Genomic DNA, 24,648 nt, shown 5'->3' with positions numbered 1-24,648 from the left:
GAAACACGATCAACGCACATACCCTTCCCAACAGCCCCCCCAGTATTCCAGGTACAATTACCCTGACAATAACAGATACCGACGCAGTCCCAGTCCTGCTCCACGTAGAGTTAGAGATGCTGCGTCCTACAGTAGGACCGGTGTTCGTTTCCAGTCCCCGGAAAGGCCTGCACATTTCACCTCCGGCCCACAGGGAAACTTTCATTAGCTGCTGTTGAGGGGCAAACATCAGCTACAGTATCAGGGCCCCAAAACCACATCCCCCAGTTCCCCTCAGAATCTGATGGATCAGTCTCCTCTAACGTCTTGGCTATTGTCGAGGGCATTGAAGTGTGTGCTCTAATTGACTCTGGTTCCTTTGTCTCCCTTGTGAGTGAAGATTTTCGAAACGCTCATCCAGCTTTGAAAAAACGGCCTATGGTAGCATCCTCTGTGCCAGCTCGTTCGGTCAATGGAGAACGTCTGGAAATCTTAGGCAAGTTAACCGTTGGTATTAGGCTTGGGACTCAGGTATGGCAGCAGGACTTTGAAGTCCTCAGAGGTGCTTACCAGCCAGTCATTCTAGGTTGGGATTTTCTGCAGAGGCACCATGCTCTTCTCGACCTCAAAAACAAAGTGCTGCAACTGTGGGACATGAAAATTCCCCTGTTGCCCAAAGGACATGAGGTGGCTGCCTGCTGTAATGTTTCCGTGTTAGCGCCAACCAAAATTCCAGCTATGAGCGAAACTCTGATCACAGCCTGTGTGTCAGCAGCCACACCGGCTTCTCCTGTTCCAACAGACTACTATGGTGTCTTGATCCCTAATCCAACATGTGACATTGTTGTGGCTCACACTCTCAGTGAAGTTCAGAATGGTACTACAGTGGTTCGAATGCTTAATCCCTCCAGTGATGAAATCGAACTGTACCCTGGACAGCATCTTGGTGAGTTTCATTCAGGCTGATCTGTTGATATCATTCCACTGGAGCAGACATGTTGTGCTACTTCACCTGTGTATGATTCGACTCTGCCGGTAGAAATAGATGAAACAAACTTGTCACACTCCCAGGTTCAGTCCCTGAAATCACTTCTCCAGAAGTATTCAGGAATCTTCAGTAAGCACTCAGAGGACAGAGGTCACACAGGCATAATTAAGCATCATATTCACACAGGTGATGCTACACCGATTAAACAAAGAGCCTATAGAGTGACACCTGAACAGAGAGCTGAAATACAGACTCAAGTTGACAACCTTTTAAAGGCAGGTGTCATCGAAGAAAGCTACAGCCCATGGGCCGCCCCAGTTGTTCTGGTGCGAAAGAAAAATGGTACGTGGCGTTTCTGTCTCGACTATAGGAAACTCAATGCAGTGACAATCAAAGACTCTCATCCTCTTCCAAGGGTTGATGATGCACTGGATGCGCTGTCAGGTTCTGCCTGGTTCTCCACAATGGACCTTCAACATGGCTATTGGCAGGTTGAACTGGAAGAGAAGGATCGTGAGAAAACTGCTTTCACAACCGGCAGTGGACTTTACCACTTCACTGTTATGCCCATGGGACTCACAAACGCTCCAGCCACATGTCAGCGGTTAATGGAGATGGTACTTCGTGGCCTTCCCTGGAAAACCTGCTTAGTGTATTTGGATGATGTCCTCATTTACAGCCGCTCTTTCGCAGAACATCTCCAGCATCTGGAAGAAATTTTCGGCAGATTCCAGGCAAGTGGCTTGAAGCTAAACCCCTCAAAATGCTGTTTTGCCAAAGATCAGGTACAATTTCTGGGCCACATTGTATCAAAACATGGCATCCAGCCTGACCCCAGAAATGTGAACAGTGTGCAAGCCTGGCCTATTCCACAAACAGCGACAGAAGTAAGGTCATTCCTTGGACTTTGTTCATATTATCGCAAGTTTATTCAAAACTTTGCGCACCACAGTGTCCCCCTACATGCTCTCACTGAGAAGCATGCAACTTTTCAATGGACTTCTCAGTGCCAGGATGCATTCATGTATCTGAAACATGCCCTCTCAAACCCTCCAGTGGTTTCATTCCCTGACTTCACATTGCCATTTTCTCTGTATACTGATGCTTCTAGCACAGCTATTGGCAGTGTACTAGCTCAAAAACAGGGACAGCAAGAGAAAGTCATTGCCTATGCTAGCCATGCGCTTACAAAGGCAGAAAGAAAGTGGTCGACTTATGATCGAGAACTCTGGGCCATTGTTTGGGCAGTTAGACATTTTCGGCACTACCTCTACAAGCAGCCATTTGTTATTGTCACGGATCACAAGCCCCTCCTGGGTCTTCGGAAAATACCCATTGACAGTGATAGAACTGGTCGCCGTGCTCGCTGGGCTCTTGAACTTGATCCTTTTGAGTGGACTGTGATTCATAAAGATGGCCACCGCCACCTCAATGCGGACGCACTGTCACGTCGCCCTGTCACTGGTGAAACCGTAGAGCAGGACACAGTCTGCACTGCTTCTGCTACCTTGAAACCTGAAGAGAGGTGCGTGGGTCCTGCAGGCCCGCCCAACCATAGTCCCTGCAGTACTGACCAAAAACACATTCCATGCAATGACCTTCCTGATCCACGACTGCAGTGTGCAGCGCTATCTGTTTCATCCACATTTGTGCTTGAGCTGCCTGAAGATGATCTCAAAAGTGAACAACAAAAAGATCCTGTACTGTCAGAAGTCATTGGCTGGAAAGCTAAGGGTCAGAAACCACCCTACTGGCGTATGAAAAAATGCCCACCTCAGGAAAAAGTGCTATGGCATGAGTACTCTAGACTTACCTTTCACAATGGCTTACTCTGTCGTAAAGCTTTCAACCCGTCCCAAAAGTCAGTGTTGCATCAGTTGGTTGTTCCTGAATCTTTAAAAGACACTGTCCTACAGCTGCTGCATGGCAACCCAGTGTCCGGTCACCTATCAGCAGATAAGGTCCTGAAACGTGCTCAGCAGCTATATTACTGGCCATTCATGTCACGTGACATCAGAATATGGTGCACACAATGCACTCCATGTGATGCCAGACGGAATCCCACACCTCATCACAGAGCTCCAATGAAAACAATTGTTGCTGCGGAGCCATTTCAAAAGGTGGCAGCTGACATACTTGAACTCCCCATTACGAGTCGTGGCAACAGGTACGTGCTCGTTGTTCAAGACTATTTCTCGAAATATGTCAATCTCTATGCTATCGCAGACCAACGTGCCACAACAGTTGCAAAATGCCTGTTTGACAACTTCATCTGTCAGCACGGCGTCCCTGAAATGCTACACACGGACCAAGGACGTCAGTTTGAATCTGACCTGGTGAAACATCTGTGTCAGCTGCTAGGCATCCAGAAGACACGGACCAGCCCATATCACCCTCAATGCGACGGGATGGTCGAGAGGTTCAATCGAACACTTATTGACCAGTTAGCTAAGTTACTCCTTCAGCAGCCTGGCGAATGGGATGACTGCCTCAATCAAGTTGCTTTGGCTTACAACACCAGTCCTCACTCTACCACGGGGTTTACGCCATTTTTTCTCACACATGGACATGAGGCACGGATGCCTGCTAATATGCTGTTGCCTACCAACATGTCAGCATCATCTACTTCTGTTTCTCCTGCTGACTACGTCACCCAGTTGACTCAGAGACTTCAGTCTGCCTTCAGCACTGCTGCATGGAACAGAGATTGTGCCCACAACCAGCAGAAACAATTGTATGATAGGGGCATCAAACACACTCCTTATGTTCCGGGTGACTTGGTGTGGTTAAATGACCCCACTACAGCAAAGCAGAAACTTGCTCCACATTGGAAGGGCCCCTTTGAGATATTGGAGTGCCTTGGAACAGATGGAGAAAACCCTGGTGTCACGTACAGGATTCGCTACCTCCTGGACCAATCAGACAAGACTCAAATTGTTCACTACAATCGTCTCAGGCCGTACAAAGCACCTGTTCCTAAAGGTGGAACCAACTCACCTGCTGGTGACATACCTGTACAGCCCCAGATTCCACAGTTGACTGCATTATCAGGTGCGTTGCCCTTCACAGCTTCAAAATCTGCAGCTGAAGGGAGCTGGAATGTTCAGGGCCGCAGCCCTGCAACCTCATCAGACCCTCAGGTTTGTCAGCCACCACCTCTAAACCAGTCACGACCCCATTCCCACTCTCCTTTGTCCCCTTCTCCTCGGTCTGAGACTGTAACGACTTCTCCCTCTGGCCATGTGGTGATACACCAATCAGACATTGTCCCTTCAACTCCTCATCGAGTATCTGGTGTTTCACGGCGATGTGGGAGACGTCAAGTTGTGCCTCCCAGATACCTCGAGGACTATGTTTTGAACTGAACTTGTTTTTGGTTTTGCTGTTGTGTTATTGTTGTCCCCTTTGCTTGCAGCATGTTGGGGTTTTTTTTTCTCTTCCTTTTCTGTAGGGAAACGGGGACGTTTCTTATGTGAGGGGGGGAGGAAAATGTAAAGTGTAGAAGTAAATTTAAATCTATTTTGATATACAAAGAGGTGTTTACAAAGGTTATAAAGCTAGTTATGTAGCTATTTGGTGGTTACGTGTTTTGATATTTACATGTTTACATGTTTGAATGTTTAGACATGCATGTTCAAACCAGTAATAAGTATGTGTTATATCTACCTGGTTGTTTTCCCTGTTTTGATCTGAGTATAAGATTTCCTGGCTTCTGAGAGGCCAGTGAAGTATTCATGAGGGCGGCACACAGGAAGTGTGGGTTGTTGTTGCAGGGTGCTAAAAGTAAAGAGGCTGCTAAAAAGTTATCCGTCTCCGTCTTGCTGTTCCTAATTATTCAGAGAGATTCCCAACCATCTAGTGAACCCTCACGTTACACAAGCTTTCCGTTCTTGTGACCTGTGTTTAATTTCCAGGCAGTGCAAAGACTGTTATGCCACCTCTAATTTAGACTAACATCCTGAAGTAAACTATGATTTCTAAGACTAAATCATGTCAAGTGCGTCACATCCTCAGAAAGTCTCGTGTTGATGTCCAAGTACAGTACATGACCAGGTTACTTTGCTTCACGTTTTCGCTCTCCTCCTCCTGCATCGGTGCTGATGTAGAGTTTTTGTCTGACTGGCTGCTTCAATTGTTCAGGAGAATACTGCAGTGGCTACTTGAGCCGTAATAGCAAATATAAGTGGATGTGGGTATATGATGATGTTACCAGCCGTGTGCAGTGACCATTGTATGCTGAGACCTTTAGCTGATTGGTGCACTGTTAGTGTAGTGGTATTATAAGATTCTCAGGCAGTGTGCTATATCTCACCTCTAGCCCTTCTCTGCAGCTCGTGTCTTTAATAATTCTATCCTAACTGATCATCTAGCGAGATAATGTCACAGAAATAAAAACTGTAAGTAGATTTATAAAAGGAAAAAGACAAGACTCTGCTGTGGCACTAGTTACCAAGGCCTGAGCAAAAGATGCTTTAAGACCTTTAGGTAACAGAAAAATGCAACTACATATGTGGCCAGCTTGCAACAGCACTGCTAGTGTAGTGGTATCATGCAAGACTCCCATTCTTGTGACCTGGGTTCAATTCCCAGGCAGTGCACATAAATCTTATGTGTCCTCTACTTCAGACTTACATCATAAAGTAAACTATGAGTTCTAAGACTGCTCAGTGGGCCATGCCAAATGCATCACATAGCAACAGGACGTTTGGGTTGCTAAATTAGCTGTCTCTAAAGTTAAAGAAAGTTCACCATTGATCAGTCTTCAACTTTAAAGAGACCATCTTACACCTCTTTGACGGTAGCCATTCTGCAACTCTCTGTGAATGGTACTCATGGCCATTGATCAATGGTCATGACAGTTTGCATATTAATGATCATGAAATTGACCTCACGACCCATTATTAGTCAGTGTTGCCATTTTAACTCATTATGCAAGCATACTATTTATAACCTGGGATACATGCAGGCAGCTGAGACTGAATGAGACACTTGGATGAGTGTTGAAACGTTTGTCCCTGAAAATGCAACATCCAGATGATCAGAATCAACCTTCTGGGATTATGGGAGTTCTTATAGTTTAAAAAAAACAAAAAACTAAAGGAGTATCTTGGATAAGAGGTGAAACGTCTTAAAAAACTCAAAGAAGTCCAATTTCCTTCTTTCAAGCTTAAGACTGTTAGTGAATGCATCCAAAAATCCCATTATTGTGACCTGGGTTTTATTCCCAAAACTTCAGAAATCTTTAGACCTTTGTCTACTACTACTGCATATACTTGTGCGTCAGTCTGCATTGCTAGTGTAATGATATCATACAAGACTCCCATTCCTGTGACCTGGGTTTAATTCCCTGGCAGTGCTTTAAGTTACATTTTACGCTTCTTCAAATGCATTTAAGAGTTCAGCATACACAGCTGCTTTGCATCTGTAAAGTCAAAGGTTATTAATGTGGCTGAGACACTATTCTCTAGACTTTATGCCTCACATCCTCACAAAGGTGGTACAAGGCAACACGGCCTTGGCAGCAGATGTTTTAAGACCTTTAGGTTGCAAAATGGCCTCCATCAGTCAGACTTTTTTTTCCAGCACATACTACAATCACTTGGCCAGACTGAGAACAGAGAATTTGGAGGCTACAATCACCTGGGAAATGTTGGTCTCCTCTAAAAGGTGTAGTCCCTTTCTAAAAGAAGGCTAGAAATGCATTTGCTTGGGGTGCGCTGCAGAAGCATTTAGCTGGGTGCCACATGTCAAAGTAACATTCACATGAATGTTTGGAGCCAAGGTTTCCAAGCAAAAAATTGCAGAGAGCTTTATGCTGCATAATACTGCAACATACTGTCTTTACCAGACTATCTTGTTACCTGGTCTATGGTCCAATATAGACACAAAAGTCCCATTCGAATGACCTGTGCTCAATTCCAAGGCAGGCAGTAAGTGATGCATTTAGTTCCTGATTTCCTCATGTGGTGTTTAAGAGTCCACCACTATCCTTCAAACAGATCAGCTGCTCTGTATGTGTATAATAAAAAAGTGATTCATGGGAGTGAGCCACTGATCCATAGACCATATCTGATGCATGCCAAATGCCCAACGTCCTCAGAAAGTCACTGTTCAGTGTCTAAGTACAAGTCTCTTTTAGATTTCTTTGGTTCTGGATTTGATGACGTCTCCTATAGCACCCCTTATTTAGATAGTCCAAGCACATGCCATCCAAGACTTTACTATATATGTTGACTTTAGTGGTGTTTGAGCTCCCTTTTAGTAGTGGTTACCACTTTCACGAAATTATATGCACCTGCTGTGGACCTGGAAAATTAAAATGTCACGTATGCTAAATGGTTAATGATTCATCACAACAGCCAGTCATGCAGCACTGCTGGTGTAGTGGCATCATACAAGATTCCCATTCTTGTGACCTGGGTTCAATTCCCAGGCAGTGCAGAAAGTGGTTTGCTTATTTCATGTGACTTCATTCTGGGTTCTGCAGGAGATGATATGTCTTTTAGTGAGATACTGAACTCTAAAAGTGTCCCAGATGAATCACTGGAACCCGCTTTATGTGCATAAAAAGCATTACACAGACTTGGAGTTGATGTCAAACAACCCTGACCTGTCAAAGAATCAACTCCACGAGTCATCTGAAAGTGTTTTGTGTAGGTTCTTTAGGTCTTATTGGTTGCATTGTGTGCCTTCATTGTTTTTCTAGTGTACTGATGCTTTGGCGCCAACACCCTGAAATTGTCTTAACTCTGGATTGTGGCAGGGAGCATTAGTCTGTTGAAAAAAGAACATACTGCTGCCATGACGGGATGTAAACTGTCTGCAGCAGTGTTTAGGTTGGTGATATGCGCCAAAATAACATTCACATAAGTGCCAGAGTCTACGGTTTCCCAGCAAAACACCGTGGACAGCACTGTACCGCCTTCTTCCTCCCACAGTGCCATCTCTCACTGTCCAACTTCAAGAACTTGTTGTTCACTCGCTGTCTCATACATCCCATCCTTGACAGTTGCTATTGTTACATCTCTGTTGCTCACTTCACCTTTCGGTGGTTTCTGTGTTGTAGTTCACTGGTGTAGAACTGGATGAAGTAATTAGAATAAAAATCGGACAGTGTTATCAGAGTTGAAATAATTTGGTAACGTATAACAAGCTGCTGTAAAAATAGCAAAACCTCACTGACACAACTAAGCAGTTCAGTTGAGCTGAAAAGCAACGCATGATTTTTCCATTCCCAGAAAAGGTTACTGTCCTCTGTGACGAACCGATGATTAAACTGTGGTGAACACATAATTTCTCAGTTAAAGTCTTGTTTTCTGGACTCAATATGCGATCACCAATGAAAAAGGTTATGAATCATCCATTTCTGCCCTCTCGTAATTGTTTCTGTAACCTCTTATTTCTGCACTTCTGCAAATTCCATCCCCTTTTCCTGTTTTGCTTTAAAGAACACCCAGTTAAACAGCTCTATGCCAAACCAACACAACCAATATTACCAGACCAACATCTGCCGTCTCACAGCCCAGCCTTTGGTTTTGATTAAAGTCACACATATTTGCACAATGTGTTTTGGCATGAGCACAGAGGGCCCCCAGTTTCAACCCTGTTGTCTCTTCTTTAGGCTGCAGCTTCAGTCACTCTCTAAGCTCCGGGTTGTCCTTTGGAGGTAAGGCACGACCTACCATGAATTTAAACCGCTCCCTGCTCTTTCTTCTCAGCTTAAACTGCAGTGGCTCCTCACTCTGAGAGGTGACTATAGACGTTTTTGCAAACTAAGAAAAAAGGTTGTCACCATCACAGCGCTAACGCTAGCACTAACAGAAAAATCCTTCAAAGATCTGGCATCTTGAGTTTGAAAACCTTAAGGCCCTACTGGTTTAAGTGAGTCTCAGGCTAGACTCGGGAATACTAAAGCTTTTTTAATATTATGTTTTTCAGTAATGCCTCAGGCCAACCTTTTAAAGGGTGTGGCAGTGTTATGCCCGATGCATTATTTACTTTGCGACTTGGTATCTCATATGTGACCTGGAACACTTTCAGCAGCTGACAGTGGATTACTGGCACCTACTGGAAGTCATTTTAAAAAAAAACCTATAACCCACCCACCCACACACTCGCTCGGTCACTTACTTTTCCTTCATTTTACTTTCTAGACTGTTTTCCAAGTTGCACTTTGTGACTCCACTGCAGTTGCATCTCCCCAAGCATACAATCTGATGGCAAACAGATGTTGATTCAGCAGCTATTTAAATACAGCGACACAATTAAAGCTACGATAACGTGTGAAGGCTGAGTTGTTACCTACTCTGTGTTGTGGCAGGAAAGAAACATCTTCCTTGCGAGAGAGTTCACAAGGGAGCTTAAAACCTCCCCGATATTCTGGTTTTGAAGGCGTGTGGGAAAAGATTTCATTTGGCTTTCATGTTTTTTAAGCCTGCTCATCAGTCAACCATAAAAAATATTTGTTTAATATTCTGCTCATCTCACAGTGCTCAAATTTAAAAACCAGAGCAGTGGGAAACAACAATAGAAAATACAGGAAACATGACTAGTGATGGAATTGCTTACATACATATATATGTGTGTGTGTGTGTGTGTGTGTGTGTGTGTGTGTGTGTGTGTGTGTGTGTGTGTGTGTGTGTGTGTGTGTGTGTGTGTGTGTGTGTGTAAGTAAAACTAGCCATAGTGCATGTTTATCACAGCTGTCAGATTGGGCTTGTTCCTAATACAAATTAAAATTTCATGCATGATGCACCACCTTTGTCCTGCAATTAAATCATTTATTATTATTTAAAAAAACAGTTGTCCAAGTTATTCAAACTTCAGGTTAAAAGAAACGTGCGCCACACATAGAACAAAACAGTGTTTCAACAGTAAAAAGTTGAATAAAGTTTTACCAGGATCAAAGAACAGTTTTCCCAGAGGTTTGCAGGATGCAGGCCAGAAAGGGAACAATCCAGTCAGTCTGAACTACACCCCCCAAATCTATCCCTCAGTCAGCATCTACCCAGGATGAAAGGCTTGCCTCGTGTCTCTAATCTAAGCTTCCTCATCTCTTTCTCTTTCTGTGACGCTGAAATCAATCTCAGTACGTCACACTGAAGGATTTACCAGTGTCTAAAATTCATCTGGAGGACAAAAGCAGGAGGAGAGAAGAGAGAGAAGGATTGAGGAGTTTTTTAGCTTCAGTTAAAGGGGAATATTCCCTTCTACTCTTCACCCTTTTGTGTGTGTGTGATTAAAAAAGAGAACCTTGTTACCTCTGAGATCATAAAATACAGCAGTAATAACTCTTTATGATCCAGCTGTGCCAAATGTCATATTTAACTGACACCACTTTAAAGTGGCAGCTCTCTGGAATTTCGAGATTGTCCTCCTTGAATAAAATGATAACTTGTTGTGCATCTCTAACGGTAGGAACTAAGAGGCAAGGCAAAGAGGCGAGGATAAGAATCGAGGATGTACAAAGTGATAAATGAGAAATGGGCCTTAGGATGGCACGGCAGGATAAAAACATTAATGTTATCCCCCCTCAGCTGCTCTGTAAGATTAGCTCGCTGCTCTGCAGACCTCTGATAAGTTTTACTGCTGGTCATTTCGTATGATATGCTTCATTGAGAAGAATCAAAAACATGTCAGTGATATTGTGTCTGTGAAGGTTCTCAGTCATCCAGGTCATCGTAGTCAAAGGAGCTTGCAAAGAAAAGCGTCTGGACTACTTTAAGTTGCTTGAAGACGTTTCACCTCTCATCCGAGAAGCTTCTTCAGTTCTAAGGTCAAATGGCGGCGAGTCCCAGATTTATACCCAGTGGGAGTGTCCCCCCAAAGAGGGACAAAAGGTCAGTGATATTGGTTTCTCATCTGATTTTAATGTTATTGCAGACAATGAAGGTAAAGTCGTTAACCTGTTAGATCATGTGTAAGTAAGAGCTCTGCCCCTATGTTTCCCTGTCTGCTCGTCTCTCTGTCTACGAGTCTATGTCTGAGTGATTCTCATGTCCCAGTTGTAGTGACTTCCTCCTTTGTTTTGACAACTGATCTTCCTTGTTTCCTTGTTGTTTTGCTTTCTTTGTCTCTCCATCTCTGCTATTTTTTTTAACTCTTCTCACATGTGTCTCGTCTTGTCTTTGTTTACTCTCCAGTTGCTTCCTCCTCTTCCCCTGAGTTTTTCCTTGAGCTTTAGTTTCCTCTGTTGTGTTCCTGCTTTCTGGCTGCACTTAGTCTTTGGACTATATTTTGGACTCAGCCCGCTCTTCCTCAGCAGCGCCCTTTGTTGTTTACACCCACTAGCAAGTTCATTAAAGAACCTGTTTTTTTGCAACCTCCCTCCTTGCCTCTGTGTTGTCTTGCATTTGGATCCTCGCTTTGAACTGACAGTAAACGATAATGGGTTATGATCCAGGTTTCCAGGCCATGCGAGACAAAACATTTCCTGAATACAGACCAATGGGTGATGTCAAAGCTCGCTGCATTAATCTTTATATACAGTGGCACTGAAACGCATTTCATTTTGGTGAAATTTACCCAAAGCCATCACATTTCTTCCCATTAAAATGTCACAAGACAAACCCCTTCTGCAGCCTTCTGCCCCTGCAGTGGTTGCCATGCCTCCCCACTCTGATGCAGGGTCATGTGAGAGACCGGGAAGTCAGATTGATTAAACAAGCTGCCGGGAAAATGTGATCATGTATCAGTCAGCCCACACGTTTAGCTCCATAATTCTTTCTCCATGGCAGCCTGTCTCCTCTCCAGCTTTGGCCTTTTGAAGTTTCACAAATCCACCCCCTCCTCCTCACCAAGCCTTCTCCTCTTCCTCCTCCTCCTCTTCCATTCCTCCATTCATCCTCCTCCATCATCTTCACCCTGTGTGTCCCTCTGTCCATCGTGGCTTCCAGCTCCCCTTCACCCTTAATAACTACTCTCACCCTGTCTATCCTGACCTCCAGCGTTCCTGCGGCCTCGATGACTCCCCACACCTCCTCCATCCACCCCCCTCTTGCTGCTTCTTCCCATCATTAGGCATTTTAACCCAATCCCTTCTCCTCCTCTATTAGTTGGCTCTGTAGCTGTTGCTTTGCTAATGGCACTCCAAGGGAGCACGGCGATAATACTGTTGGCTTTAATTAAAGACATTAAAGGCCTGGAAAGTCACAGAGCCCCCGGGATGATATGTTCTGTTCTCACACCTCCCGAAATACTTCTCTCTTCTCTTCTCCATCACTTTTTTCTTCTCTTTCCTTTGCTATTGCTCATTTGATTCTTTTATTTTTGCGCTGAATCTCGAGCTCCCTCATTTCCCCTACAGCTACTATCTCTTCCTTCCTGTTTCAGTTTCTTTTGCTGTTCATTCATTTTACTTTCCCTTCTTCCCAGTATCCCTTTGCTTCTCTTCCATTAAGTCCTTTTTTCCTCGCCATCTTTACCTTTTCATGTCTTTCTTCCCGTGACTACCTGCAGCACGCTCTTGGCACACAGCTCGTAGATGGCTTCATTAGCGTTGATGCTTAGGACGTTGTTTACCGGTAATTAGTGTTTTCCTTGTGAGTTTGGTTCACATCACAAGACTGTTGTCGATTTTCAAGAAACCAGTACGGCTCCATGGTCTTGTCAGAAGGCGAGCACTGATACCTTAAATTTAAAAACAGAGCACAGGTACTGCGTGACTTCTGTAGATTTTGTTTGTTTGTGCATGTCTTCGTGTTTGGATTACCTGGATTTCCTAATGCATTTATAATCCAAACCAAATAGCTTCAAGTTAGTTCTCCCAAAGCTCTCAAATATAGTGCTGAAAATAAAAAACTACTCAGGACCTCAGACTGGATTAAAGTATCTCCACAAATTCACCATCTCAGCTGGTTAAATTTAATTTCCAGAGTGCCTGCTAGCTTTAGTGCATGCTATTCATACAATACATGGAGCAGCATTGTGTGCTTTAATGCTACCTCCTTCAAATTTCTGCGTGCGTGTGCTTGTATTAATAGAAGACGTGGACATTCAGCTACAAACTAATAGCAACTGTATCTCACACACACATAGAGCCACGTGCACACATCCACATGCACACACCCCTTTATAGGGAAAGTTGTGCACTTCAAGGCATTGATTAGTCTGGCTGTTGGTGCTTCCCTGCATCTCCATTTAGCCATTATTGGAGGCACATCTGCTCTCTATGAGCCGAGTCCTGTTTATATCCCCATCATACACAATGCAAATACACACACACAAACACACAGGGACATACAACACCTTGGCAGATCTGGAAACAGGCGCGAATGCAAGTACACACACAGACAATCCCAGAAGCGAACTCATGCATGTCAACATCTACATGGACGCACATGCATTTGCATACACACACACCTCAAGGAGAATCACAATGGGAGCGAGGCACTTTCCGATCATCTCACATCAGCTCAACACCCCCCCATAAATAGAAAAACTGGCTCAGCACCGCAGGGAAGAAAACAACATTTGGAGAACAGATTAAAGTGGGGGTTTCTGAGCGTGGAGGTGAGCACATGAGCACATGTGTGGCGTTGTTTTATATATTGTGTATTACATTGCGTAAGGACATTCTAGTGAGGCTCATGGGTCATATGAGGATGAAACTTTTTCTTTCCTCAATGCACTTTACATTTTGTGTCGGCCTGCAAACGCATGTCTGGATGTGTTAAACTACTTGTATCAGTGTTATCTTGTGTGTGTGTGTGTGTGTGTGTGTGTGTGTGTGTGTGTGTGTGTGTGTGTGTGTGTGTGTGTGTGTGTGTGTGTGAGAGAGAGACAGAGAGAGAGGGAGTGAGTGAGTGTCTTGGAATAAGGAAGACTGAGTCACCCTCTGGCTTGCCATCTTTATCCCTGGCACCCCTTTCTCTGTTTAGCCCTGCAGCAGTGACGATGAGAAGTCCTCTCAATTCAATCAAACAACATGAAGGGAAAACCAAAGAAAAAAGAAAAAAAACACACAGAAAACAATTAACTTTGACAGAGAAAGGAGCAATGAGGGGAGCCTTGGAGTTTAGGTGGAATTGGAGAAGGGATCAAGGGAGTAAATAAAGAAAGGTTAAAAGAGGGATATAAAAGAGAAAGTAAGCACACTTAGAAATATGTTCAGTGGTTTAAGCCAAATGCTCAGAAAGCAAATTTAATATATTCTGAGTACCGTCACATGGTCACACACCACTTTGCTATATTTGGAGCCATAAAGGTGCTCATGGGAAAAGGTAAAAAATACAGAAGTCATTACAATTATTTGCATGCAAACACAAATGTTCCTCAGAGCTACATTTTGCAATGAACACCCGCAACTCTGTAAATGGTCTTCTGAGTAACAAACCCTCTAATCCTCTTTCCATAATTATCTTTACACAGAATGTGTGATAGAGTTAACGGGGTTTGCAATTTGCCAGGACACTCCTTGAACATAACATAACACAACTAAAAATTGGCCGGGGCTTTGAAGCATCAGTTCAACAGCAGACTAGTATTTGTTCACTCGCATAACCGCATGTGCTGCACTGGTAGTTAACTGAAAACACAAGGGGACCAGTAGGGTGTACTGACACGCTTGTTTCCCCCGCCATAGTGCTTTCTGAATGTTGTGCATTGCTGCGCACAAAGAGGAAATAAAGACCAGGTTCACGCAACATAATGACTTTACATGCTCATCACTATAGAGGCAGTCCACACAGCAACAATGTTGTATTATGGCAAAAAGCGGGCCCAAAGAGCAGACTCGGACAACGGCAGAAAGGTTTGTACTGTTTGCGGTGAAAGAATGAATTGTTAATGGGTTCAGACAGTTGGTGGACAAATTCAGAGACACTTTGGACTGGTACACGGAAGCTCTGTTAGACAGAAGACAAGCGATTACCTGGAACCCAAGAGGATGATGAGAATAATGAGAGTGAACCAGAGGTCTTGGTTGCATTGGAAGTGAGGGGAGGCTCAGAGGGAGTGTGAAGGTAGCTGGCGAGTATCAGACAGGTGGCGGAAGAAAGCGCTTGAAGAGCGGGCAGGCAGGTGAGCGGCTAAGTACTTTCTTTGACAGACTACATGGGGCTGGTGAGTAGTTCTGGGAGTTTCTGGAGGCAACAAGTGAACAGGTTTCCAGGTAAGGTGTGTGAGGAGGTTCAGAACTGTTAACATAGCTGCAACAACAATATGGGAAAGAACAGTTGGAACCTCCAGCCTGACACAGTCCACACATATTATTTCCAGATAAAAGGTGGGAGTGGGAAGGACTGCTCAAATGGGGGAACTCCATCCAAGGCAAGAGCAAGGAGCCAACTGAGCATTTCCACCCGAGGCTTCAAAACACAGAAACAAAAAAATGATAAAAAGCAGATCATCAGACAATCAACTGCTCCACAGGAGAAGCATCTAAGAAGGCAGGCTAAAGTAAACAGAGCAGAGTTTTAAACAAACAAGAATCTTTTAAAAAGTTATTTTCAAACTCTGTAAACAAGAGTTTAACAGCTCTGAACTTGACACACCACTTCAGATGTCCAGTGAAAGTTATTCGGTTATTTCAGTGCAATGCTTTGAATTTCATTTAATGTTTTTTTTTTTACTTCTTCCAAGAAGGTTGTGGTAGGTCTTTGGTAGTGTTTGCGTGTTTTAAATGAATTCCAATAAAACTGTGTAGGGGTGTAGAGTGGGGTCATGTTGACGGTCCATTGAAACTTGGTTTACATCTACCAAAGTCTCCAAGGTCAGGTAAATAATTTATTGGTTTAAAATGGAAAAAAATGCTTCTACCTCCAAACTATGATTTTTACAAGTGTGTTGTGTATGGTTAACACATAACGTATTGTGTAAAGATTTCAAATGTGTCACATTTGGTCAGTAGATTGATATGAAGGTCATAATTGTGGTATCTAGAGCTGTGTTTCATACAAGAATAGAAATACTATTTTACTATTACTCTTGTAACTTAGAAACTAGGATTCTTACAAGTCTTTTTTTTAATTAACAACATATAGGTACATGAAATATGTTGTTATTAACAGATCCATATTTTATAGACAGATCCATATTTTCATCTCTCCACAGGAATACTTTCTCACGAGCTCCAGGTTTCCTGCGCAGAGACAAACTGAAAGTAAGTCGAGGTCACAGAGTCAAACATGCAGATTTCAGAAGCAACAATTCCACCAACTGTTTCCAGTCTAACAATCAGACAGCTGATCACAAAATTACTCACAGGTGAGTTAATCATCCCAGGTGCATGGAGCTGAAAGGTGGGGAAGCAGCAGAAAGACCCATCCCTGGAGCACAAGGCATGGTTACCTCACACGCACATATATACAACACACATTGTTGACTGTACACCAATCCATCCAACCAACGTCATTGTCAGGTATGACGGGGGTAACAGAAGTAGAGAATTTGTCCTGTTGGTGTTTGTTTTAACCGTATCAGATGATTTTCATGATTTGACTACTCTCAGCTTCTGCTAAATTGTTGATTTAACTAAAGAACTCGTCATGGACTTGAGGAGGCACAGAGTGGGCCACTCCCCTTTCATTTTAAATGGAGAACAGGTGGAATCTGTCTCCACCTTCAGGTTTCTGGGCACCTACATTTCCATGGATCTCACCTGGATCCACAACACCATAAAGAAGTCCTGAGGAGGAAGAACCTGGACCAGAAGCTGCTGCTGGCTTTCTATCGGTCCTCAGTGGAGAGTGTGCTCTCCTACTGCCTGGGTGTTTGCTACGCAGGGACCACAACCGAGAACTGAAAGGTTGCACAGAGGGTAATTAACACCACCTTTATAAAAAAATAAATCACTGGCTGCCCTCTGCCACCCCTGGAAGCCATCACCAAATCCTCCTGTCTCAGGAAAACCAGGGCGGTCACAGGTGATCCCTTGCACCCTGGCTGCCTGTTTGACCCGCTGCCCTCTGGTGAGTGCCTCAGGTCAGTCAGGTCCCACACCTCCAGACTCACAAACAGCTTCTTCCCCTGGGCCATTCGCACTGTTAACAAACACTACCCCCCACCTCACCAATCTGAGCCATGGTCTTAGTAACCTTCATCGCTCAGGCCACTCACACACAGACTCTTTCAGACCAAGTCTTTTATACATTGAAGCACTTTGCAACCTGTTCTCAAATGTGTGCCTTCCTCCTGTTTTGTATATATTCATCTTGAATGAATATATTTTTCCTTTTTCTTATTTATTCCTGCTGTCTTACTATTTATGTTTTATTCTGCCACAGTTGGCATGGAGCACCCATTATGTGCATACATGTGCAATGAAAATAAAGGGCTATTCAATTCTATTCTACAACAGAAAAAGAGAAAATGAGTGAGTCGGCCAGGAGAACCTTGACAGTGTATTCAAATGGGTTTCAACAGGGCAAATATCAAAAGCCTGCAATTTGCACCTATTTCTATTGCACTACAATTTTCTTATAGTACAATTAAAAAGAACAAACAAACATACAGAAAATACAGCACTATTCACACTGAAAGTAAGTCCTACACAGAGCGTGAGCTGCCTCGGCGGGTCTGTGCTCTCAGAGTGCTACGTGTTGGTTTCTGGTTTTGACTGATTTTAAAAGAGCTCTTACGTGTACTGCTGTTTTATTATTTTAACAAGTCTACTTAATGCAAACAGCAACAAATTTATGAATGCTAGAGTGAACTGCTGAATCCCACATGAAAAAAAATTCAGATTCTAATTATTATTAGTTTCTGTCTGATCTTTGCTCACAGTCACTCTTTACACTAGCTTACACAAAGCGCAAACAGGCCTATTCATTTATATCCTCTGTATTGGACATTTGTTTTTGGTCTTTATCTTTTGACTTATTTGAGCTGCCCTAAGTCCTGATGTACTAAATAGAGGACATCCTGGGCTTTCCATTGATATCTCATGTGTTCGGTGGCCTCTTTTAGTTCAATGGGAAGATTCTTTTTTCCATTTCTCAGGAGGTTAAATAATATGAATGCAGTGTTGCTGATTAGTGTAAGTTAACAGAATTTGGGGTGAATTTAAAAAAAAAAGACACAATCTGCCTGTTTAAAGCAAAATAGAGTCAAAGCTGCATTGAGCTATATCAAATAAAATCAAAGCAACCTTATCATTCATAATCTGATCTCGAATCTGCACGAATTGCTGCACAGCCAGACAATAATTTAGACACACCAGAAATCCATCCAACCAAGAGCAGAATCTAAGCTGACTGAAAATGAGCCTAAATTGAAATTTCACTGAGTGAACCAACTCAGAGTTAATATCTGACTATGCTCTTATATCTTTTCCACAGACTCAGTGCTGGTGCTCGGCCCAAGACTGGAATCAGTGACATCAGAGGTTCTGAGAGTTTGCCATTGTCAGGACAGGCCTGGTTTTGGGCCAGCTCATCTTTCACCCCCACCCACAGGCAGAGTTTGTTGGATAACTGTGCGTCAGCTGTCATACATGTTCACCATCATCTAACTTATTTGCAGTATACATGGACCAGCTCATCCTTTCACTTCCTACCTGATTGTTATCCCTTATTTAGTGTGAAATCCCTTGCACATTGTAAGCTGAAGCCTCCGCAGCATTCATTCTGCTGGTTTCATTGTGGTTCTTTGTGTTTATAAAGATAAAATGGGAGGCAGAGCCTTCAGCCATCAGGCCTCTCTCATTTGGAGCCAGCTCCCAGTTTGAATTCAAGATGCAGAGATCTTCTCTACTTTTAAAATTAGAGCCAAGACTTTTTGAAGGCACTTTGTGATAAATGTTATATTTAAGGCTGGATCATATGGTCCTGAGCCATCCCTTTATTATGCTGATACTGGCCGAGAATTCTGCATCACAATGTAATACTCTTATTTGTTGGCATCTTAAGCAGGACAATTGGAGGACGAACTGGCAGAAAGGCAAGGATCCCAGGGAGCAGAGGGAGATTCGGCAAACAGCGAGCAGGCAGCTTTCAGGTAAGTCTGTTCTTATTTTATTGGTGCAGCATCCAGCTGGAGGGTCTGCGTTAGAAAATGCGAAGTGACCATTAAACTTAGAATTGCAAACACAGAGGAAACACACAGGTTTCTGGTAGACAACTGGAGAACAAAGAAGGGTTACAGGATGAAAAATAAAAGAAGTATAAGACACAACAGGCTTAATTACCACCGTCGTGGTGACTAGCAGAGAGTAGCAGCACAAGCCAGTAATACCATGAGCTGGGAGAAAGACTGTTATCTTTTCCCCCTGCTTTCTCTTTTCTCTTTCCCCTCATCAGCTGTAACAGATGGCTGCCTCACCCTGAGCCTGTTTATGCTCCAGGTTTCTTCCTATTAAAAGGGAGTTTTTCCTTCCCACGGTTGTGAAGGCTCACAGAGAGCTGTTTGGGTTTTAGGGCCTTTAGCAGGGGTGTCCAACTCCAGTCCTTGAGGGCTACTGTCCTGCAGCTTCTAGATGCATTCTTGTTCCGACACACCTGAATCAAATGAATGGCTTGTTACCAGGCCTTTGCCAAACTTGATGGCATGCTGGAGAGGTAATCCAATCATCTGATTCAGCTGTGTTGGAGTAGGAATGCATTTAAAAGCTGCAGGACAGTAGCTCTCAAGGACTGGAGTTGGACACGCCTGCCTTACAGTATAAAGCACCTCAAGGCAACTGTTGTTGTAATTTTAGCGCTGTGTAAATTAACGTAAATTAAACTGAATCCTGCAAAAAACGCTCCTCCAACTCCTCCCTGGACACTGAGCACACCTGAGCTGGTCAACACAAAAGGCTTTAACAGAACCGTTTTTATTTTCCTGGCATGTCTGCCCACCCTACACCACTTCTGTATTCTCCAAGCATCCAGCCCCCACCCCACCACCTGCTACCAAAACAGAAACAAAAGAGCATTCGAATCACTAATTGAAACTCCAGCTCCGATCCAGCAGCCACAGCTTGATCTACAGATAATTCCCTGTCGTCACATTGGCCAAGCACTAACTTCTTCTGGCCTAAAACCCTCTCACCTGCAATCACTTACCTGCTCCAAGCCTTCGCCCTATTGAATTTCTGTGATAGTTCATTAAACCTTTTAAAACTGATTATTGATGTCTCGCTTCTGCTTTTGAGCCTAAAAATACGTTGGTTAATGAGCTGCTGCAAGAAATTAATGACTTTGAGCCTATACAGATTCTAACTAACCTACACTTAGAAACACTACATGAGGAAAAAATGACTTAATTTAGGCCTTTCATTTTCTACGTATATATCTCACAATACAATTAATTTGATTATATTAACACATGCAATGCTCATCTGTGGGAGTGTGTAGCCTTTTTTTTATAGCCACAGTTTACAGATGTGTGATTGTGCCTTGGCTGCGAAGCTTTCTTGAGAACCATAAACAAAGAAATGATATCAGTTAAATAGATAAATGAAAATAGTGTATGTACAGCCATCTTCATGGAGTTTTAGACCATCTGAGTCACCAAATATTGTAAAAGGTAAAACTTCTCGGCTGGCTCTAATTTTTTCACACCCACTCAGGGCCTGTTTGAGGGTTATGAACGCTAGAAAGTTAGAAGCAGGCTTATATTAAAGTTATGATAAGGGTCTGACAGTTAGTTGTGATGGTTAAACTTGGCTTGTGAATGCATCAGTGTCAATGAATGTCCTCACAAAAACAGAAAGACAAACATGCCTATATACTCCAGCTTTTGGTGCAGCAGCAACATAATTTCCGAGCTGAGATATTCTGAGTTTTATCTACCCTAAAGACTGATACAGCCATTCTACAGCACTAGCTGTATGAGTCTTGTAAGGGAAATGTCAGACGTCTGAAACACCGGATGATGTTAAGGGCAGAATCTCATTCTCTGTGAAGTCAGGGTACGATGGACAGAATTTTCTGGCACATTTGCCAGAGAAAGTCCCTAATATATGTGTTCCGGAATAAATCAGAATTTCAGGGTCTGAAGGTAAAAAGACCAAATCAGCTGAGCTCATGCAGTAATACTAATGCTGTCCTGAGAGGGATTAAGAGAAAAATAATGCAGGAGAGAGAAGCAACAGTGGACACGAACAAGCTGAAGGTGGGTAAAGTGAACATGAGAGGCAGCATGACATATTCATAATAACATATTTTTGAATGTAGCTAGTAGTTTAGTAGGAGAAATGTGTATTTCATCAGTCTTTTACATTGATGCCACCTGTCAGCATATGCACGCAGAGCTTTTTATCCACAGCAAATTGCCATTCAGGTGTGTCCCAGTCAATCCAAGAACAGGAGTTATTAACGTCTATGAATACCGCACGTCAGGAAGACCATTTCAAAACTCACCTCTGCAAGACAGCTTAATTGTTTCCAATTATCAAAACATGTTGGCACAGGTGTCGGTTCTCAAAAGAAGTGTGCAGAATTGTAAGTGCTGTATCCAAACACGCACAAAAATCTGTCTCAGCAGCACTGATGCAGAGCTATCGTAACAATTTACATAATTCATAGACACAGTGCCGAAATAACAGGACCTCACTCGCAATGCAAAGAAATATGATCACTGCTACAGAAAATTTAACCGAGGAACTCAAAGGGAAGCAAGAGTTCAGTTCAGGCGGTGTCTTCCTTTTCGCTTTTAAAAGTTACAGCCGACTTCTAATACAAAGAGACTCTTTAGGCGGTGTTACTGTGGCACCTCAGTTTCTGCTCCTTCATCTCTGAGCACTCGGCTGCCTCCTGACATGACCTAAGAGGAATATACAGTATAACAAGAGTGCTCGTGGAGTTCAGCTGCCATTTGTTGTCTCATTAGTCTGCTTTTTGTGCTTCTCTGTCTCCCAGCTAGTGCGTTACTTTGGCACAACCATAAACAGACTCTCCCTCTCATCAACATCATCATCGAGTTCCAAGAGCCGCCATACAAGCCTTAATGATTTGTAGCTCTTTGTTTCTTCATAAAAGTTTTCGCGAGCAGACAGACTTTAACGTCACCGGGGAGGGGACGGGGTGTTTATTTAGTTCATTATCAATGACCGATAACATTACCAAGCTGACATTTCTATCTCTAAAAGTCTCTGTCAGTGCCTAGACTAGAGGAGTCACTGAGGATTTGCTTCATTAAAAACATAATTTAGAGGGAATAGAGACTCATTCCCACCCACACTCCCAAGTGGCAGATTGTAGTGATAACAGGACAAGATAAAGCAAGACTAAACAATGACTAGACAGAAATTATTGTTATATATTACACCTCCACACATAGGTTTTTGCATAAAATCATCTGTGCAGAAAAGCAACAAAGCTTAAAATCATTCAGTAATGTTTGTTTTTGAAAAGATGGCAAAAGACGGGATGTAAACAATCCTGATGTCACGCTAATCTCAGAGTTCTCACAAAGTGGAAGTTGAGATAGTACAGCCATGTCTCCAATTCCTCAGGCTTCATCTTGCAAGGTACAGTTCCAGGAATCCACGGATAAGGAAGACAACATCCCAAAATGAACAGCAAGCAACGGGAAAGCCACTTTTTCACTGGAGAAATGACGACTTCAAAAGGGGTGAAGAAACAAGTGGTTGCTTGTGCAGTAGTGGTCTACTGTACACAAAGCAGTCCAGTTGCTCAAGATTACATCTTCACTTCAGAAGGAAGACCGAAAACTCTATGGGGCTTTAAACGTGGGTTAAAGTTCAAATCATGATGCAGTTCCTCTCAAATTTTAACATTGAAGGGGATGAAAAACATGACCAATCACATCAGATAAATATATTTATAAGGAAATGCTGTTAAAAGGCCAAATTATTCATGCTTTGTTTTGCTGATGGTTTCTAATTTTTGCTCAGCCCTGCAACATTTTAATGGAGACATGAGAGTAAGCCGGTTTTTCCGTTATATAAGATCTTACAGAGTATGTAAAGTGCTTGAGTGCTGTAAAGAGCACTATAGAAGCCAAGTAAAATGTATTACTCTTGCCGTTCTTTTCCTTTATGCTGTGGATTTGATTCAAGCCTCGATTAAGTTGATCTGAAGATGTTTCTACTAAGCACCTCCCCGCCATTACCAGCTTTTATGATGAGCATTGATTCTGAGGCATGGTGCTTCCTCTATGCTTACTGTAACAGTTTCAAAGGATGGTTAACGGCTTACAGTATCTGCACTCCACCAATACCGCACTCTGCCGCCCATAATTACCAATCTTTCAAGTAAGCAGATCTGCACTGTGCCTCATAATCAGTTCTGCACTGTAAAGATCCACGATAATATAAACTTGTGGCTGGCGATGCGACGGAGAAATTGCACAGGAGCCGGGGTATTGATTTCATTCATCTCCGCTGGTGCTGGGACTTGTAAACAGGTGTCTGCTGATTCTGTTATGGCGTTGTCGCACGCTTTGCAGGTAATGCACTGGAAGAATAACGTGAGGAGACACATCAAGGTCACCTTCCCTTTCAGCAGTTACCACAGAGGTGCATCTTAACTGCCTCGCTGTCCCCGCGGCCAGCTGTGCAGTGCTGGTTGCAGTGGCCAGGTGTGAATGAATGTGAAGTGGCTGTGTGAGTGTGTACCAGACCGTGGCTGATAGAAAACATGTGCACCTCAAAAAACTTTCCCTGGTGAGTAGCATGGTAAAAGAGCATTTTAAACATCAATAGATCACTGTCAGGGTAATTACAAACACTTGGTGTAATTACCATTAGCAGATGAGACCACAGAGGAGACAACTGTCTGCAACTCACACGTGCAGAGGTGTTGATGATGCTGGTCTTTTTAAAAAAGCTGCAGAGGGTTCACAACTGATATTTAGATATAATTGCAGCAAATTTTCATAACCAATTCATGTATCTATTTTTTTTTTCATTTACTGGTATTTGAAAAAGGGGGTGAAAAAAGGGCCATAACAATTTCCCAGAGTAATAAATTTCTATTTTTTGTCCAAAACCCAGCCCCGTTTAATTCATGAGAAATAAAAGCAGGAAACTCTGAAACCGCAGTATAGAAGTAGCAAATGTCATGCACCCGCTAAGTGTGTAGTTGATCAAAAGGAAGCAAATCATCTAATTGTCTCAGAGCTGGTTCTTGAAAGCAGACAAGCAGAATAAATGTGTTTTTGCTCATATCAGGAAGAATATACGACGTTTATGATCCTTTCACTTTAAAAACAAACGTGACTCCCTGTGAAAACAGGAATGCTCATCAGTCTGCCAGTCTTGTCCATTTAATTACATCTGAATGTTTATTAAACTTGCATGACAACTGAAATTAATGATGTCATGTTACCAGCCTGAAATATTTATGCACTTTATCTTTAATCATTATTTAATTGATCTTCTCTATTAGTTGTAATTTATGCACATATGCTCCATCGTGCTGCTATTCATCTTGTTATCTTGTTGTGATGCTGGCTGCAGATATCCAGAGATGTCCTTTTAGTACCCGACTCGTGTATTCTTCTCTCTGCCCTCGGTGTTTCCTCATATTCATATAAATAAGTTCTACACTGCAGCAGTTGAGAACGATAGCAGACCGCAGGCACACAATCATGTACAGTAGTATATAAGCCAGTATCCATAATTAATATTCCCTGAAGAAAGTACTGCAGCAGCACTCTTCATATTCAAGTCGAGACGTGATAAAGACAAGTGTGGAGAAAGTGCGAGAAAACAAAAGCACTGATTACACTTTCCCTGTCAACAACTGTGAAACACAAACAGGTCTTATATTTTAATTATCTTTCATTTGATACTG

At 42.9% G+C, this 24,648-nt stretch overlaps 1 long non-coding RNA gene and 2 other non-coding genes across 3 annotated transcripts; all 3 read left to right on the top strand.

Moving 5' to 3' along the window:
* The first annotated feature begins 5,494 nt into the window (after nt 1-5,494).
* On the top strand, nt 5,495-5,565 carry trnag-ccc (transfer RNA glycine (anticodon CCC)). Its single transcript has one exon. It is a non-coding gene; the product is annotated as a tRNA-Gly (tRNA).
* Nucleotides 5,566-7,337: 1,772 nt separating this feature from the next.
* trnag-ccc (transfer RNA glycine (anticodon CCC)) lies at nt 7,338-7,408 on the top strand. Its single transcript has one exon. It is a non-coding gene; the product is annotated as a tRNA-Gly (tRNA).
* A 10,842-nt stretch (nt 7,409-18,250) lies between these two features.
* Nucleotides 18,251-23,793, top strand: LOC146643245 (uncharacterized). Its single transcript, XR_014909207.1, has 3 exons — nt 18,251-18,380; nt 18,817-18,901; nt 22,344-23,793. It is a non-coding gene; the product is annotated as an uncharacterized LOC146643245 (long non-coding RNA).
* The last annotated feature ends 855 nt before the right edge of the window (nt 23,794-24,648 follow it).

The sequence above is a fragment of the Rhamphochromis longiceps genome, linkage group LG22 (assembly GCF_057381845.1).
Source record: "Rhamphochromis longiceps isolate RC_006_pf linkage group LG22, R_longiceps_female_GT1.1, whole genome shotgun sequence".
Lineage (NCBI taxonomy): Eukaryota > Metazoa > Chordata > Actinopteri > Cichliformes > Cichlidae > Rhamphochromis > Rhamphochromis longiceps.
Note: the sequence above shows the minus strand (reverse complement) of the source record. Positions and strands in the feature narration are given on the sequence as shown.